Here is a 7,409-nt window from a genome sequence, read left to right on the forward strand (position 1 = left end):
TTTTTATGGTTATTTCTTGATTATATGCTAAACAAGGGGTGTATTATTCATGCCATTTCTTTTAGAACACATAGGGCAACTTCCTGATGTTGCCATGGCATTCGTAAACTGTCATGGTGCTGGTGGGAGTGTAACAGTGAGGACAACCAGAGGTCACTCTTGTCGCCATCTTGGTTTTGGTGGGTTTTAGCTGGCTTCTTTACTGCAAGGTGTTTTATCAGCAATGTCTTTGTGACCGGTATCTTGTGCCGACCTCCTATCTCAACCTGTGACTTAGAATGCCTAACAGTCTGAGAATGCAGCCCAGTAGGTCTCGGCCTTATCTTGCCCAGCCCCTATTCAAGATGATGTTACTTTGGTTCAAATGTCTCCAACATATCTGCCCTCCCTTTTACAATAGAACACTTAATGCTAAGGGTTGCAGAGGGACAAAGGTCCATCGTCTGTAACTTCTTCATGCTGAATAGGGGTGATGATATTCCTGCCTAACTATTAGGATCTCTTGTATTTGGGGTAGAGAGGAACTCAGAAAGAGTCAGTATGTCAAGGGCTATTCAAAACTGTGAGTTCTGACAAAAGGTGATATCTAGAAGATTAATAACTGTTCAGTTTAAGAAAACATTCAGTAAGCTTATCCCACATTCCTACACAAAGAGTGCAATAGCAATATATTCCATAACACTAAAGCAAAATAAGCAAAATTGTCCCAAGTATACTAAATTAGAAAGTTTTCCATGAATTGGCAACTGTTGGAATCAAGCTGATAACAGGGTTGCTAGCTGATTCCAATGTGTCCAGAATTAGAATATTGACCCAGGTTTTGACATTACTCATCCTTCTTGTTTCTTCTGAGCTGTAGTCAGAGGTCACTGGTTGCTTCACAGAAATAAGCAGGGTTAGTCTAAATTGCAGGAAAAATAAAACTGAAAAACAACTGAGACTAGAATAACAGGGGTACCATAGGTCTTAAAACATAATTTTTCTTTTTTTTCTCTCTACACTTTCCCATTTTTACTAAAAACAAATCATGGTAAGACTGATTTGCTTTATTATACTTGGCTTGATTATTTGCATAAAGTGTAGCAAGAATAATTATTTTTCACATATGCTCTTATTAAATTGGCTTTGATGGAACTCTGTTCCATAGAAAGAATCTCAGATAAGACTTTTTTAGGGCTGAGCCCTGCTGTGGGTTTGTACCCTCAAATTCCTATGATTTGGGTAAATGTCTCTCCTCTTAAGGTCCCAGGATAACTTGGGGCTCATGGGACTGTCACAAAGTGACATTCTTTACTTACCACAGGTCAGGAACTGTACACAGGGACTTTATAGACAAGGTATGAGGCTAGTTTTCCAAGAGGCTTTTATTGGCTCTATAAGTCAAGTTTGATTCCTTAAAGGAAAGCATGCCATTCCAGTCAAAGCCTAAATAAAATAACCAGTTTCTCCAATTGTGTTTTGTTGCAAAAGAAAACAGATTCTTATATCACTTATGCAAATAACTATATTGCATAAGTTAAGACTGTTCACAAGTAGTTTCCAAATTTTGGAGAAATCAGGTAGAGAGAAACAAATATGCTCCAAATTTTGTTCACAGGAGTATACTTTACTCAATTGTTAAAAGCTGTAAATAGCTCACAAGGAAAGTTTCCTTGACTCTGAAAAGCAAAACAAAGAATCAGAAACATTTTAAGTAAAAACTCAAAAACATTTTACTTAACAATTATAACTATTAAAAAGATATACTAAGTCATATTACGATTATAGGAGTTTCCCATAATTTTGAAACATATACCAATAACAAATGTAAACAAACACAGCCCAAAGAAAGCCAAACACCATTTCATATTTGACAATGCTTCCTGTATGATTTTTATACCAAAGAAGGCAAATTTCACCTTTGTATTAGTGTACTATTAATGTTAAACCCAATTCTTAATAAAATCTTATAGACAAATCTATCTAATTTAATTAGTATGATCATAAGGTAAGATTTTCATACCTTTTATAACCCTTTACAATTTTTTGTTAAAGAGCAAATCAGTGCTCTAAGCTCTGTTGTGCTTTTATTCCAATGTTCAATTTATGGAAAAACTGAATACCCCTTTAACTTTAGCTAATATGTTCACACACATAATTTTTTATATGATTAATTTTTTATAGACCTTCCACAAGTTGCTCAAACCTTCAGCTTTACCCTATCTAACTTAAAACAATCCTTTGACACTTTAATCTAGGAAGAAAAATCCACATTCCCATGACTTCTTATAATCTTTTACTAAAACACATTTTGCTTTTCTTATACACCTTGCATGTAAAACTGTTTTTTATTTCCCAAAGGTTACTAAAGTCACGTAAACTAAGAGGCATTATACTTTTTACTTTTCTGATAAAATTTAGGCTTTTATTATTATTAAACCAATTAATTAAAGTTCTTTCATATATAAGCATCACACTCATAATACATATAAATAAACAGAAGATAAACCAGCCAGGAATTGAACTCTGAACCCAGGCCACCACTGTGATGGCAAAAACCAAGAGAATGTACTGCCACATGGTTACAAAGTCAAGCTCCCAAGGACATGAAACAAGATTAGAAGGAAATTTATCCAGTTGTTGTTTTTTTCAGGGGCCTGTAGAAAAGTTTGTTAATGACCAGTTTGCTGGGCCATCTTGAACTGCAGGCTAATAGGGTCCTAGGCCCTCATTCTATCCTAAGGTACCCCTCGGTGACAAAACAATACAGAAAGACAGACAAAGCAAACTAAATTCACTGCAGTTGAAGACTAGCCTCACAAATACTCTTTCCCATTAATCACAACTTTACAGAGGAGATAAACAGTGATTTTTACCATTCATTCAAATGGTTTGCACAGACAGAGAGAAACAGACCAGTAGTCTGACTGGTAAAAAATTCTTACTCTGGGCCAGGCACGGTGGCTCACGCCTGTAATCCCAGCACTTTGGGAGGCCAAGATGGGCAGATCACGAGGTCAGGAGATCGATACCATCCTGGCTAACATGGTGAAACCCCGTCTCTACTAAAAAATAAAAGAAATTAGCCAGGCATGGTGTTGGGTGCCTGTAATCCCAGCTACTGGGAAGGCTGAGGCAGGAGAATGGCGTGAACCCGGGAGGCAGAGCTCGCAGTATGCTGTGATTGCACCACTGCACTCCAGCCTGGGCAACAGAACAAGACTCCGTCTCAAAAAAAAAAAAAAAAAGAAAAGAAAAAGACAATTCTTACTCTTTTGCCAGCGTGCCAGGATTCTGGGTTCCCTCTCCCTGAGCAGCCCTAGTGACCCAGTTGCCTGCACCATAGCCCTGAGGCCAAGCCACCACAAAAAGGAAAATTATCTTTTTCTGTTCTGGCCAGAGTAAAATACGTGTGACAAAACGTAGAGTTTAGTCCCTCTGCTTAGCACCCACCATCAAACTGGCAAGGCTCAAACATGCCCCCAGTTGGGCCCCATCATCATTAATCCAACCTCCCACCAGGAGTTTCAACATGTGGTCTCTGGGCAAGATGGCAGCTCTGAGTAATAGAAAAGATAGGAAAGGGAAAGTAGAGAGAGAAAAGCATTGCCTGCGGCAGGGTGGAGAAGGTGAGCAGCTCAGGGAGGCCAGAGAAAAATCCACCCATTGCAGTGACACTGAAAAGTCCAGGAGGTCGTTTGTCAGTTATGAAGGGATCTTTTACAGCAGTCCCATCAGCTGTCGGGTTTCCATCTTTAAGGAGAGAAAAATGCTCCCCATGTCCCATAATCCCATACATGCCTAATTCTGTCACCCATAGCCATCAGCAGAGAGTGCAAGGTAGATTAATCCAAAGAGAATAGCAGTTAACATCTCATAATGCCAAATCCATTCTTACTGAGAGGATCTTTACCCAGAGGGGCTGCTAACCCCCTAAATCTTAGGAAGGACTCTAACCTTCCTAAGTTGGGCCTCGAACCCAAATTCGGTCAAGCGTTCTTGCTTTTTATTAAGAGGGGCCTTTAACCCACTCTGCTGTAGGAGAGACTTAACTCCCCTAAGTTGGGTCTCTAACCCAACCTCATCCTTTACCTGGGTATATGCACCCACTTACCCAAGTCTGCCAATGCAATCATCTGCATGCAGATGATTTTCCTCTGGGTCAGGGGGTCTCTTCAGTATTGTCCCTTCCGTGGTTCACCAGAAAGATGTTATCAGATCCCACCACTTACCCAAAGTTAGCTTTTGGGTTGGGGGTTTCCTCACTATTGTCTCTCCCACGGTTGCCAGAAAGAAGTTACCAGAAAGGGATTCTGATCCAGACCCCAAGAGGGGTTCTTGGATCTCACGCAACAAATAATTCAGGGCAAGTTCACAGAGTAAAGTGAAAGCAAGTTTATTAAGAAAGTAAAAGAATAAAAGAATGGCTATTCCATAGACACAGAAGCCCTGAGGGCTGCTGGTTGCCCATTTTTATGGTTATTTCTTGAATATATGCTAAACAAGGGGTGTATTATTCATGCCATTTCTTTTAGAACACATAGGGTAACTTCCTGAGGTTGCCATGGCATTTGTAAACTGTCATGGTGCTGGTGGGAGTGTAACAGTCAGGACAACCAGAGGTCACTCTTGTCGCCAGCTTGGTTTTGGTGGGTTTTGGCTGGCTTCTTTACTGCAAGCTGTTTTATCAGCAAGGTCTTTGTCACCTGTATCTTATGCCAACCTCCTGTCTCATCCTGTGACTTAGAATGCCTAACAGTCTGGGAATGCAGCCCAGTAGGTCTCAGCCTTATTTTACCCAGTTCCTATTCAAGATGGTGTTACTTTGGTTCAAATGCCTCTGACAAACACATCCCTTTTCCAATGCATTGTCCAAATTTTGTTAATTCTCTTTGGTGGAGCCCATACAGGCATTAAAAAAAATTATTTAGGCAGATAGGGTGAGGACGTCCTCAATAAGGTTTTCCTTTTAATGAAAAGCAGCCCCAAGATCACTTCTTTTTTAAGAAACAGCAACCCATAAAATTGAGCTGCTAACATAGATAAACAAGCTGGAAGCTTGCACAGGTGAATGGCAGCCGCTTTGCCAATAGGAAAAGGCTACCTGGGGGCCAGGAATGTTCAACATGGAGGCTTCTTCTTCCCTTTTCTTTGTCAACCACATTTACGCCAAGGAACAGACAACATGGCCCAGGCCAGGAAGAGACTCCATCTATGTAATAAAAGATTAGTTTGGGGTGGCAGGCCTCTTTGTGCAATTTGTAAATGGCACAGCTGGTCCAACCAATCTTTGAGCCCTGTGTAAATCAGACACCACCACCTCGAGGCAGTCTATAAAACCCACACATTCTGCCGCGGGCCAGAAGACCCACTCAGGACACCCTCTCCGCAGGAGAGAGAACTATTCTCTTTTCTCTTTCGTCTGGGTGAATACCTGAGGTTTGGTGCCACATACCAAGGAAATCAAGGACATGGACATTCACAAGGGGTGAGTTTGAGGGCAGAGGTTCAATGGCCTTTGTCTGTGTACAACTGGTTTGTTGTGTTGTTCTTGTGGCTCCACCACATGCTCTTTTCTTTTGGGAGAGATAGGAATAGGGTTTGGGGAACTCCATTGTCGGAAAGAGCCTCCTTCGTAAGGATCTGAACTGAAACAGTTCTCTCACTGCATTGCAGCCAATCACTTTGCAGTCCCACCATTAAACATTCTCTTGAAAACAACAGTTCAAGGTGTGTGTTTGTTTAATCACTTCATGCTCACTAGAGTGCTATAAATGCTCCACCTCTAATCACAGTTCCTAATAGTGCTCATCATGATTGCACACCACAATGAAAATTGGAGTCAGTTCCTCCTTTCTGAAGGTTCAGATACTTAGAATTCTAACATAGAGGCATGGTGTTAAATACTTTGTTTATTCTCACAGTTGTTCCTTCTCTAACTGTTAGGAAAAGAAGATAGAACAGCAGATGGGCTACTAAACCCATAACAATACTGGTTGAAATTCTTGTTGTTTCTATTTCACACAAATTGGAATTTAATGAAAACGTTTAAATATAAAATGTGTACAAATAGAAGAACCTTGGGAAAAACTTTTCCATGAGGAAAATGAAAAATACAGTGAAAAGAAAGAGTCTCAAGACATTTGATAGAAACTAGGTACGGACATTTTTAAGTAATTAAGCTATGTATTAGTCGTGGCTCTCCACTACCAGCAATAGTCTTTGCTATGGTTTGAGTGTTTGTCCCCTGTAAAATTTATGTTGAAACTTAAAACCCGTTTTGGCAGTATTGAGAGGTAGGGCTTTAAGAGGTGAATTGATTAATCCATTCATGAATTAAGGGACTAATGAGTTATTGGATTAATGAGTTACTGTGAGAGTGAGACTGGTGGCTTCAGAAGTAGAGGGAGGGAAACCTGAGCTAGCACACTTAGCCCCCTCACCAGGTGATGTCCCATAATGACTCAAGACTTCACAGTCACCACCAGCAAGAAGGCTCTCACCAGATGCAGCCCCTTAACCTAGGATTTCTCAGCCTTCATAACTGTCAGAAATAAATTTCGTTTCTTTATAAACTACCCAGTTTCAGGAATTGTTATAAGCAACACAAAATGGACCAATATAGTCCTAATATTTTATTTTATTGGATGAAATGTTTTTTTCTAGATTGCTGAAATCATGGATTGTAGGAAGCTAGGACTTTTAAGATGCCAAACATATATCCAATTACGTATTCTTTCCAAATATAAAACTTTGTAAATGAGTGTGCATGTGAGTGTGCTGTATGTGTATATGTGTCTGTGAGTGTGAGGGTGTATGTATGTGATGTTTGCTGCAAAGCTGCCAACTCTCATTCTTTCAGAATGAGGTGCTTCCATTTATTGTCTCAATTTCAATCTGCCTGGGGCCTAAAATAAAGAGAGTCACAATTGATTTCAGTTGGATATTTAGAAACTCATTCAGATTCTTTCTGAGTCAATTAGATGATCACAAGTTGGCAGCTCAGTAAATTTCCTGCTGAGAACTAGATTGCAAGGGGGAAAAAAAAACAAAGATATTATGTGCAATTGTTCATCAAGAATCAAGAGTCATGGATGAGACCATAATTGAAACACCTGTTCTTATATTTGCTGGGGCCCATTTTGAGTACAAAGATGAAGAAAATACATCCATACTATATCTGTGACAGAATAAGAAATATATATTTGGTCTCTGCCCTCATTTCTGATACAGAGCTTCAAAAATCCTTATAATTTCCTGACTGATAGTATCTTTTGTTATAATATTTGGTCTTAGTCCTGACTCCTGGCACAAGAGCTTCTAAGAACCTTCAAATCTCTGTAGTGATGTGTCTTTTTGCATGCTAATGAGATGACTGGTGGCTGTATTTCCTATATACCTTTAGGATGGGGCTAGTCACCAGATAGAGC

The sequence above is a fragment of the Symphalangus syndactylus genome, chromosome 22 (genome assembly GCF_028878055.3).
Source record: "Symphalangus syndactylus isolate Jambi chromosome 22, NHGRI_mSymSyn1-v2.1_pri, whole genome shotgun sequence".
NCBI lineage: Eukaryota > Metazoa > Chordata > Mammalia > Primates > Hylobatidae > Symphalangus > Symphalangus syndactylus.